The sequence below is a fragment of the Syngnathus scovelli genome, unplaced genomic scaffold (assembly GCF_024217435.2).
Source record: "Syngnathus scovelli strain Florida unplaced genomic scaffold, RoL_Ssco_1.2 HiC_scaffold_364, whole genome shotgun sequence".
Classification (NCBI taxonomy): domain Eukaryota; kingdom Metazoa; phylum Chordata; class Actinopteri; order Syngnathiformes; family Syngnathidae; genus Syngnathus; species Syngnathus scovelli.
This window is the reverse complement of record NW_026061460.1, coordinates 1,374-12,500: the sequence shown is the minus strand read 5'-3', so window position 1 is coordinate 12,500 and position 11,127 is coordinate 1,374.

Below are 11,127 nucleotides of genomic sequence, written 5' to 3'. Positions count from 1 at the left end.
GCCCGACGCGGGCATCGCTAGATTAGCCGTGGCCCCGATCCTTCCCCATCGACAGCCTTTCGCCCCCTGTGCTCCGGCCTGTTAATAGAGGCGGCCGGTACCCCTTCCTTGGATGAGAGAGAATCCTTAACGGACCATTCGCAGATTTTCGCCCGGCCTCTGTTTACCGAGGCGGCCGGTACCTCCGTCTGCCTTGGATGGACCGCATCCGCAGATTTTCGTCCGGCCTTAGCTTAAGGAGACGGCCGTTGCCTCCACACCTTGGAGATGATATTCGCTCCGGGCTAGAGCCGGGTGAGGTCGTCTCGAACCACGTGCCTGAAGGCCGCCTCGCGCCGGATTCGGCCCCGCTCATTCGTCGGAGTGACCGCCCGACGCGGGCATCGCTAGATTAGCCGTGGCCCCGATCCTTCCCCATCGACAGCCTTTCGCCCCCTGTACTCCGGCCTGTTAATAGAGGCGGCCGGTACCCCCACCTTGGATGAGCCAGAATCCTTGACGGACCATTCGCAGATTTTTGCCCGGGCTTTGTTTACCGAGGCGGCCGGTACCTCCGTCTGCCTTGGATGGACCGCATCCGCAGATTTTCGTCCGGCCTTAGCTTAAGGAGACGGCCGTTGCCTCCGATCCTCCGGGCTAGAGCCGGGTGAGGTCGTCTCGAACCACGTGCCTGAAGGCCGCCTACGCCGGATTCGGCCCCGCTCATTCGTCGGAGTGACCGCCCGACGCGGGCATCGCTAGATTAGCCGTGGCCCCGATCCTTCCCCATCGACAGCCTTTCGCCCCCTTCGCTCCGGCCTCTGAGGCGGCCGGTACCCCTTTCTTGGATGAGACAGAACCCTTGACGGGCCGTTCGCAGATTTTTGCCCGGGCTTTATTTACCGAGGCGGCCGGTACCTCCGTCTGCCTTGGATGGACCGCATCCGCAGATTTTCGTCCGGCCTTAGCTTAAGGAGACGGCCGTTGCCTCCGATCCTCCGGGCTAGAGCCGGGTGAGGTCGTCTCGAACCACGTGCCTGAAGGCCGCCTACGCCGGATTCGGCCCCGCTCATTCGTCGGAGTGACCGCCCGACGCGGGCATCGCTAGATTAGCCGTGGCCCCGATCCTTCCCCATCGACAGCCTTTCGCCCCCTTCGCTCCGGCCTCTGAGGCGGCCGGTACCCCTTTCTTGGATGAGAGAGAACCCTTGACGGGCCGTTCGCAGATTTTTGCCCGGGCTTTATTTACCGAGGCGGCCGGTACCTCCGTCTGCCTTGGATGGACCGCATCCGCAGATTTTCGTCCGGCCTTAGCTTAAGGAGACGGCCGTTGCCTCCGATCCTCCGGGCTAGAGCCGGGTGAGGTCGTCTCGAACCACGTGCCTGAAGGCCGCCTACGCCGGATTCGGCCCCGCTCATTCGTCGGAGTGACCGCCCGACGCGGGCATCGCTAGATTAGCCGTGGCCCCGATCCTTCCCCATCGACAGCCTTTCGCCCCCTTCGCTCCGGCCTCTGAGGCGGCCGGTACCCCTTTCTTGGATGAGACAGAACCCTTGACGGGCCGTTCGCAGATTTTTGCCCGGGCTTTATTTACCGAGGCGGCCGGTACCTCCGTCTGCCTTGGATGGACCGCATCCGCAGATTTTCGTCCGGCCTTAGCTTAAGGAGACGGCCGTTGCCTCCGATCCTCCGGGCTAGAGCCGGGTGAGGTCGTCTCGAACCACGTGCCTGAAGGCCGCCTCGCGCCGGATTCGGCCCCGCTCATTCGTCGGAGTGACCGCCCGACGCGGGCATCGCTAGATTAGCCGTGGCCCCGATCCTTCCCCATCGACAGCCTTTCGCCCCCTTCGCTCCGGCCTCTGAGGCGGCCGGTACCCCTTTCTTGGATGAGACAGAACCCTTGACGGGCCGTTCGCAGATTTTTGCCCGGCCTGTGTTTAAGGAGGCGGCCGGTACCTCCCTCCTTGGATGACCAACAACCCTTGACGGGCCATTCGCAGATTTTTGCCCGGCCTGTGTTTAAGGAGGCGGCCGGTACCTCCCTCCTTGGATGACCAACAACCCTTGACGGGCCATTCGCAGATTTTTGCCCGGCCTGTGTTTAAGGAGGCGGCCGGTACCTCCCTCCTTGGATGACCAACAACCCTTGACGGGCCATTCGCAGATTTTTGCCCGGCCTGTGTTTAAGGAGGCGGCCGGTACCTCCCACCTTGGATGACCCACTACCCTTGACGGGCCCATTCGCAGATTTTTGCCCGGCCTGTGTTTAGGGAGGCGACCGGTCCTCCGTAGCTTGATCGGATTTCCCTTCCGGCCTGTGTTTAAGGAGGCGGCCGGTCCTCCGTAGCTTGACCGGATTTCCCTTCCAGCCTGTGTTTAAGGAGGCGGCTGGTCCTCCCCGGTCGGTTGCCAAGCGACCGGGACCCGCAAGTGGGCAGGAACCGTCCACCCAACGCCGGCGAGCCGGGGCCGGTGGGGGCCCTACCAAGGCGGGTCTAACTTCAGGCGGTGCAAACGGGGGAGGGGGGTAAGGACGGCTGCCGGGAGCAGACAGCCGTCCCCGGGAGGGGGTAGTAGCTTCGCGGCGGCCGCCGGGAGCAGACGGCCGTCCGCGCATTCTGCCAATGCCTGTAGGACTTTGAATATTTCACAGCCGTGCTGTGGCACTTAGAAAATTTTTCAGAGACGTGGCACTTAGAAAGTTTTTCAGAGATGTGGCACTTTGAAAGTTTTTGAGAGATGTGGCACTTTGAAAGTTTTTGAGAGATGTGGCACTTAGAAATTTTTTGAGAGATGTGGCACTTAGAAATTTTTTGAGAGATGTGGCACTTTGAAAATTTTTGAGAAATGTGGCACTTAGAAAATTTTCTCTCTCTCTCTGGAAGTGCCGTGCCTTCTTCAGTTCTGCTATCCGAGCAGGGGACGCTTGCTGGCGGCCGTTACCAGCGCTCGGACCAGGCCCAATTGATTTGCATGGAAAACAATTGCGTCCCCCATGCTCGTTCTGACTATATTTTGCGAAAGGGGGGTAAAGTGATGAGTACACTAAGTGGGGGGACCAACCCATGTACTCTAGAAAAAGTACATGGGTTGACAAAAGACCAGTTGGTAATGCACCCCTGGTACCCAAACCCCTGGTACCTTTAGGCACTTAGAAAAAATTTCGCCCAAATTTGGAGGTCGCTCCAGGGGAAGAGGCCGAATTTTCGCCTATTACGGCCGACCGCGGGAACCAGCCGAGGCGGACGCTTTTCGGCGCAAGAGCCGTTGGCACTTAGAAAATATTCGCTAAACTTCAAAGGACCTCCAGGGGAAGAGGCCGAATTGTCACTTTTTCTGGCCGACATCGGGAACCAGCCGAGTCGGACTCTTTACGGCGGAGCAGCCGTTGGCACTTAGAAAATATTCGCCAAACTCGGCCGGACTTCCAGGGGAAGAGGCCGAATTGTCACTTGTTCTGCCCGACATCGGGAACCAGCCGAGTCGGACACTTTAAGGCGGAGCAGCCGTTGGCACTTAGAAAATATTCGCCAAACTTGAACGGACCTCCAGGGGAAGAGGCCGAATTTTCACCTGTTCTGGCCGACATCGGGAACCAGCCGAGTCGGACGCTTTAAGGCGGAGCAGCCGTTGGCACTTAGAAAATATTCCCCAAACTTGAACGGACCTCCAGGGGAAGAGGCCGAATTTTCACTTGTTCTGGCCGACATCGGGAACCAGCCGAGTCGGACGCTTTAAGGCGGAGCAGCCGTTGGCACTTAGAAAATATTCGTTAAACTTCAACTGACCTCCAGGGGAAGAGGCCGAATTTCCACTTATTCTGGCCGACATCGGGAACCAGCCGAGTCGGACGCTTTACGGCGGAGCAGCCGTTGGCACTTAGGAAATATTCGCCTTAACTCGGCCGGACTTCCAGGGGAAGAGGCCGGATTTTCACTTGTTCTGGCCGACATCGGGAACCAGCCGAGTCGGACTCTTTACGGCGGAACAGCCGTTGGCACTTAGGAAATATTCGCCGAACTCGGCCGGACTTCCAGGGGAAGAGGCCGATTTTTCACTTGTTCTGGCCGACATCGGGAACCAGCCGAGTCGGACCCTTTACGGCGGAACAGCCGTTGGCACTTAGGAAATATTTGCCTTAACTCGGCCGGACTTCCAGGGGAAGAGGCCGGATTTTCACTTGTTCTGGCCGACATCGGGAACCGGCCGAGTCGGACACTTTAAGGCTGAGCAGCCGTTGGCACTTAGGAAATATTCGCCTTAACTCGGCCGGACTTCCAGGGGAAGAGGCCGGATTTTCACTTGTTCTGGCCGACATCGGGAACCAGCCGAGTCGGACACTTTAAGGCTGAGCAGCCGTTGGCACTTAGGAAATATTCGCCTTAACTCGGCCGGACTTCCAGGGGAAGAGGCCGGATTTTCACTTGTTCTGGCCGACATCGGGAACCAGCCGAGTCGGACTCTTTACGGCGGAACAGCCGTTGGCACTTAGGAAATATTTGCCTTAACTCGGCCGGACTTCCAGGGGAAGAGGCCGAATTTTCACTTGTTCTGGCCGACATCGGGAACCAGCCGAGTCGGACTCTTTACGGCGGAACAGCCGTTGGCACTTAGGAAATATTCGCCGAACTTGGCCGGACTTCCAGGGGAAGAGGCCGATTTTTCACTTGTTCTGGCCGACATCGGGAACCAGCCGAGTCGGACTCTTTACGGCGGAACAGCCGTTGGCACTTAGGAAATATTTGCCTTAACTCGGCCGGACTTCCAGGGGAAGAGGCCGAATTTTCACTTGTTCTGGCCGACATCGGGAACCAGCCGAGTCGGACTCTTTACGGCGGAACAGCCGTTGGCACTTAGGAAATATTCGCCGAACTTGGCCGGACTTCCAGGGGAAGAGGCCGATTTTTCACTTGTTCTGGCCGACATCGGGAACCAGCCGAGTCGGACCCTTTACGGCGGAACAGCCGTTGGCACTTGGGAAATATTTGCCTTAACTCGGCCGGACTTCCAGGGGAAGAGGCCGATTTTTCACTTGTTCTGGCCGACATCGGGAACCAGCCGAGTCGGACTCTTTACGGCGGAACAGCCGTTGGCACTTAGGAAATATTTGCCTTAACTCGGCCGGACTTCCAGGGGAAGAGGCCGAATTTTCACTTGTTCTGGCCGACATCGGGAACCAGCCGAGTCGGACTCTTTACGGCGGAACAGCCGTTGGCACTTAGAAAATATTCGTTAAACTTCAACTGACCTCCAGGGGAAGAGGCCGAATTTTCACTTGTTCTGGCCGACATCGGGAACCAGCCGAGTCGGACTCTTTACGGCGGAACAGCCGTTGGCACTTAGAAAATATTCGTTAAACTTCAACTGACCTCCAGGGGAAGAGGCCGAATTTTCACTTGTTCTGGCCGACATCGGGAACCAGCCGAGTCGGACGCTTTTCGGCGGAGCAGCCGTTGGCACTTAGAAAATATTCGTTAATCTTGAACGGACCTCCAGGGGAAGAGGCCGAATTTCCACTTATTCTGGCCGACATCGGGAACCAGCCGAGTCGGACGCTTTACGGCGGAGCAGCCGTTGGCACTTAGGAAATATTTGCCTTAACTCGGCCGGACTTCCAGGGGAAGAGGCCGATTTTTCACTTGTTCTGGCCGACATCGGGAACCAGCCGAGTCGGACCCTTTACGGCGGAACAGCCGTTGGCACTTAGGAAATATTTGCCTTAACTCGGCCGGACTTCCAGGGGAAGAGGCCGATTTTTCACTTGTTCTGGCCGACATCGGGAACCAGCCGAGTCGGACTCTTTACGGCGGAACAGCCGTTGGCACTTAGGAAATATTCGCCAAAATGTTCCGGACCTCCAGGGGAAGAGGCCGAATATTCACTCGTTCTGGCCGACATCGGGAACCAGCCGAGTCGGACACTTTACGGCGGAGCAGCCGTTGGCACTTAGGAAATATTCGTTAAACTTCAACTGACCTCCAGGGGAAGAGGCCGAATTTTCACTTGTTCTGGCCGACATCGGGAACCAGCCGAGTCGGTCTCTTTACGGCGGAGCAGCCGTTAGCACTTAGGAAATATTCGCCGAACTTGGCCGGACTTCCAGGGGAAGAGGCCGGATTTTCACTTGTTCTGGCCGACATCGGGAACCAGCCGAGTCGGACACTTTACGGCGGAGCAGCCGTTGGCACTTAGGAAATATTTGCCTTAACTCGGCCGGACTTCCAGGGGAAGAGGCCGGATTTTCACTTGTTCTGGCCGACATCGGGAACCAGCCGAGTCGGACACTTTAAGGCTGAGCAGCCGTTGGCACTTAGGAAATATTTACCTTAACTCGGCCGGACTTCCAGGGGAAGAGGCCGATTTTTCACTTGTTCTGGCCGACCGGGTGAACCGGCCGAGGCGGACACTTTACGGCGGAGCAGCCGTTGGCACTTAGGAAATATTCGCCAAAATGTTCCGGACCTCCAGGGGAAGAGGCCGAATTTTCACTTGTTCTGGCCGACCGGGGGAACCGGCCGAGGCGGACACTTTACGGCGGAGCACCCGTTGGCACTTAGAAAATATTCGCCAAAATGTTCCGGACCTCCAGGGAAAGAGGCCGAATTTTCGCTCGTTCGGGCCGACCGGGAGAACCGGCCGAGGCGGACACTTTACGGCGGTTGAGCCGTTGGCACTTAGGAAATATTCGCCAAAATGTTCCGGACCTCCAGGGGAAGAGGCCGAATTTTCACTTGTTCTGGCCGACCGGGGGAACCAGCCGAGGCGGACACTTTACGGCGGAGCACCCGTTGGCACTTAGAAAATATTCGCCAAAATGTTCCGGACCTCCAGGGAAAGAGGCCGAATTTTCGCTCGTTCGGGCCGACCGGGAGAACCGGCCGAGGCGGACACTTTACGGCGGTTGAGCCGTTGGCACTTAGAAATTATTCAGACTTCCATCAAACACACATCGGCCTTTTGCCGTCACTGCCCGGGATGGGCACCGTGGTAGCTCGGACAGTTCGTGTGACAGCTTCCGCTGGCACTTAGACAATTTTTAAAATGAAAATAAACAGTTCTGCACATACGTGCCGACTATATTTTGCGAAAGGGGGGTAAAGTGATGAGTACACTAACTGGGGGGACCAAGTACATAAAGCCTACCCCTGGTACCTCAGAGAGGCCGAATTGACACATTTTGTGTCCGACCGCGGGAACCAGCCGAGGCGGACGCTTTTCGGCGCAAGAGCCGTTGGCACTTAGAAAATATTCGTTAATCTTGAACGGACCTCCAGGGGAAGAGGCCGAATTTTCACTTGTTCTGGCCGACATCGGGAACCAGCCGAGTCGGACGCTTTACGGCGGAGCAGCCGTTGGCACTTAGGAAATATTCGTTAATCTTGAACGGACCTCCAGGGGAAGAGGCCGAATTTTCACTTGTTCTGGCCGACATCGGGAACCAGCCGAGTCGGACGCTTTACGGCGGAGCAGCCGTTGGCACTTAGAAAATATTCGTTAAACTTCAACTGACCTCCAGGGGAAGAGGCCGAATTTCCACTTGTTCTGGCCGACATCGGGAACCAGCCGAGTCGGACGCTTTACGGCGGAAGAGCCGATGGCACTTAGAAAATATTCGTTAAACTTGACAGGACCTCCAGGGGAAGAGGCCGAATTTTCGCTCGTTCAGGCCGACCGGAGGAACCGGCCGAGTCGGACACCTTACGGCGGAAGAGCCGATGGCACTTAGAAAATATTCGCCAAAATGTTCCGGACCTCCAGGGGAAGAGGCCGAATTTTCACTTGTTCAGGCCGACCGGAGGAACCGGCCGAGTCGGACACCTTACGGCGGAAGAGCCGATGGCACTTAGAAAATATTCGTTAAACTTGACAGGACCTCCAGGGGAAGAGGCCGAATTTTCGCTCGTTCAGGCCGACCGGAGGAACCGGCCGAGTCGGACACCTTACGGCGGAAGAGCCGATGGCACTTAGAAAATATTCGTTAAACTTGACAGGACCTCCAGGGGAAGAGGCCGAATTTTCGCTCGTTCAGGCCGACCGGAGGAACCGGCCGAGTCGGACACCTTACGGCGGAAGAGCCGATGGCACTTAGAAAATATTCGTTAAACTTGACAGGACCTCCAGGGGAAGAGGCCGAATTTTCGCTCGTTCAGGCCGACCGGAGGAACCGGCCGAGTCGGACACATTACGGCGGAAGAGCCGATGGCACTTAGAAAATATTCGTTAAACTTGACAGGACCTCCAGGGGAAGAGGCCGAATTTTCGCTCGTTCAGGCCGACCGGAGGAACCGGCCGGGTCGGACACCTTACGGCGGAAGAGCCGATGGCACTTAGAAAATATTCGCCAAAATGTTCCGGACCTCCAGGGGAAGAGGCCGAATTTTCACTTGTTCAGGCCGACCGGAGGAACCGGCCGGGTCGGACACGTTACGGCGGAACAGCCGTTGGCACTTAGAAAATATTCGTCAAAGTCGTCCGGACCTCCAGGGGAAGAGGCCGAATTTTCGCTCGTTCGGGCCGACCGGAGGAACCGGCCGGGTCGGACACGTTACGGCGCAACAGCCGTTCGCACTTAGAAAATATTCGTTAAACTTCACAGGACCTCCAGGGGAAGAGGCCGAATTTTCGCTCGTTCGGGCCGACCGGAGGAACCGGCCGGGTCGGACACGTTACGGCGCAACAGCCGTTCGCACTTAGAAAATATTCGCCAAAGTCGTCCGGACCTCCAGGGGAAGAGGCCGAATTTTCGCTCGTTCGGGCCGACCGGAGGAACCAGCCGGGTCGGACACGTTACGGCGCAACAGCCGTTGGCACTTTGAAAATATTCGCCAAAATGTTCCGGACCTCCAGGGGAAGAGGCCGAATTTTCGCTCGTTCGGGCCGACCGGAGGAACCGGCCGGGTCGGACACGTTACGGCGCAACAGCCGTTGGCACTTTGAAAATATTCGCCAAAATGTTCCGGACCTCCAGGGGAAGAGGCCGAATTTTCGCTCGTTCAAGCCGACCGGAGGAACCAGCCGGGTCGGACACGTTACGGCGCAACAGCCGTTGGCACTTTGAAAATATTCGCCAAAATGTTCCGGACCTCCAGGGGAAGAGGCCGAATTTTCGCTCGTTCAAGCCGACCGGAGGAACCAGCCGGGTCGGACACGTTACGGCGCAACAGCCGTTGGCACTTTGAAAATATTCGCCAAAATGTTCCGGACCTCCAGGGGAAGAGGCCGAATTTTCGCTCGTTCGGGCCGACCGGAGGAACCGGCCGGGTCGGACACGTTACGGCGCAACAGCCGTTGGCACTTTGAAAATATTCGCCAAAATGTTCCGGACCTCCAGGGGAAGAGGCCGAATTTTCGCTCGTTCAAGCCGACCGGAGGAACCAGCCGGGTCGGACACGTTACGGCGCAACAGCCGTTGGCACTTTGAAAATATTCGCCAAAATGTTCCGGACCTCCAGGGGAAGAGGCCGAATTTTCGCTCGTTCAAGCCGACCGGAGGAACCAGCCGGGTCGGACACGTTACGGCGCAACAGCCGTTGGCACTTTGAAAATATTCGCCAAAATGTTCCGGACCTCCAGGGGAAGAGGCCGAATTTTCGCTCGTTCGGGCCGACCGGAGGAACCGGCCGGGTCGGACACGTTACGGCGCAACAGCCGTTGGCACTTTGAAAATATTCGCCAAAATGTTCCGGACCTCCAGGGGAAGAGGCCGAATTTTCGCTCGTTCGGGCCGACCGGAGGAACCGGCCGGGTCGGACACTTTACGGCGCAACAGCCGTTGGCACTTTGAAAATATTCGCCAAAATGTTCCGGACCTCCAGGGGAAGAGGCCGAATTTTCGCTCGTTCGGGCCGACCGGAGGAACCGGCCGGGTCGGACACTTTACGGCGCAACAGCCGTTGGCACTTTGAAAATATTCGCCAAAATGTTCCGGACCTCCAGGGGAAGAGGCCGAATTTTCGCTCGTTCGGGCCGACCGGGAGAACCAGCCGAGGCGGACACTTTACGGCGCAACAGCCGTTGGCACTTTGAAAATATTCGCCAAAATGTTCCGGACCTCCAGGGGAAGAGGCCGAATTTTCGCTCGTTCGGGCCGACCGGGAGAACCAGCCGAGGCGGACACTTTACGGCGGTTGAGCCGTTGGCACTTAGAAATTATTCAGACTTCCATCAAACACACATCGGCCTTTTGCCGTCACTGCCCGGGATGGGCACCGTGGTAGCTCGGACAGTTCGTGTGACAGCTTCCGCTGGCACTTAGAAAATTTTTAAAATGAAAATAAACAGTTCTGCACATACGTGCCGACTATATTTTGCGAAAGGGGGGTAAAGTGATGAGTACACTAACTGGGGGGACCAAGTACATAAAGCCCACCCCTGGTACCTCAGAGAGGCCGAATTTTCGAATTCTGAGGCCGAGCTGGGGAACCAGACGAGGCGGACACTTTTCCGAGCGAGAGCCGATGGCACTTAGAAAATTTTCGGCTAAGTCGGCAGGACTTCCAGAGCGAGAGGCCGAATATTCGTCATCTGTGGCCGACCGGGGAACCAGCGAAGGCGGATAGGCGGTCACGGATGTCCCGCCGGCTGGTCCGCGGGCCAATTTGGGTCCCGTAATTTAGCGGTCGCGGTCCGGAATCCACGCCGGCCGGGGAACCAGCGCAGGCGGATAGGCGGTCACGGAGGTCCCGCCGGCTGGTCCGCGGGCCAATTTTGGTCCCGTAAGTGAGCGGCCGCGGCCCGGAATACACGCCGACCGGGGAACCAGCGAAGGCGGATAGGCGGTCACGGAGGTCCCGCCGGCTGGTCCGCGGGCCAATTGGGGTCCCGTAAATTAGCGGTCGCGGCCCGGAATTCGCGCCGGCCGGGGAACCAGCGCAGGCGGATAGGCGGTCACGGAGGTCCCGCCGGCTGGTCCGCGGGCCAATCGGGGTCCCGTAAGTTAGCGGTCGCGGCCCGGAATTCGCGCCGGCCGGGGAACCAGCGCAGGCGGATAGGCGGTCACGGAGGTCCCGCCGGCTGGTCCGCGGGCCAATCGGGGTCCCGTAAGTTAGCGGTCGCGGCCCGGAATTCGCGCCGGCCGGGGAACCAGCGCAGGCGGATAGGCGGTCACGGAGGTCCCGCCGGCTGGTCCGCGGGCCAATCGGGGTCCC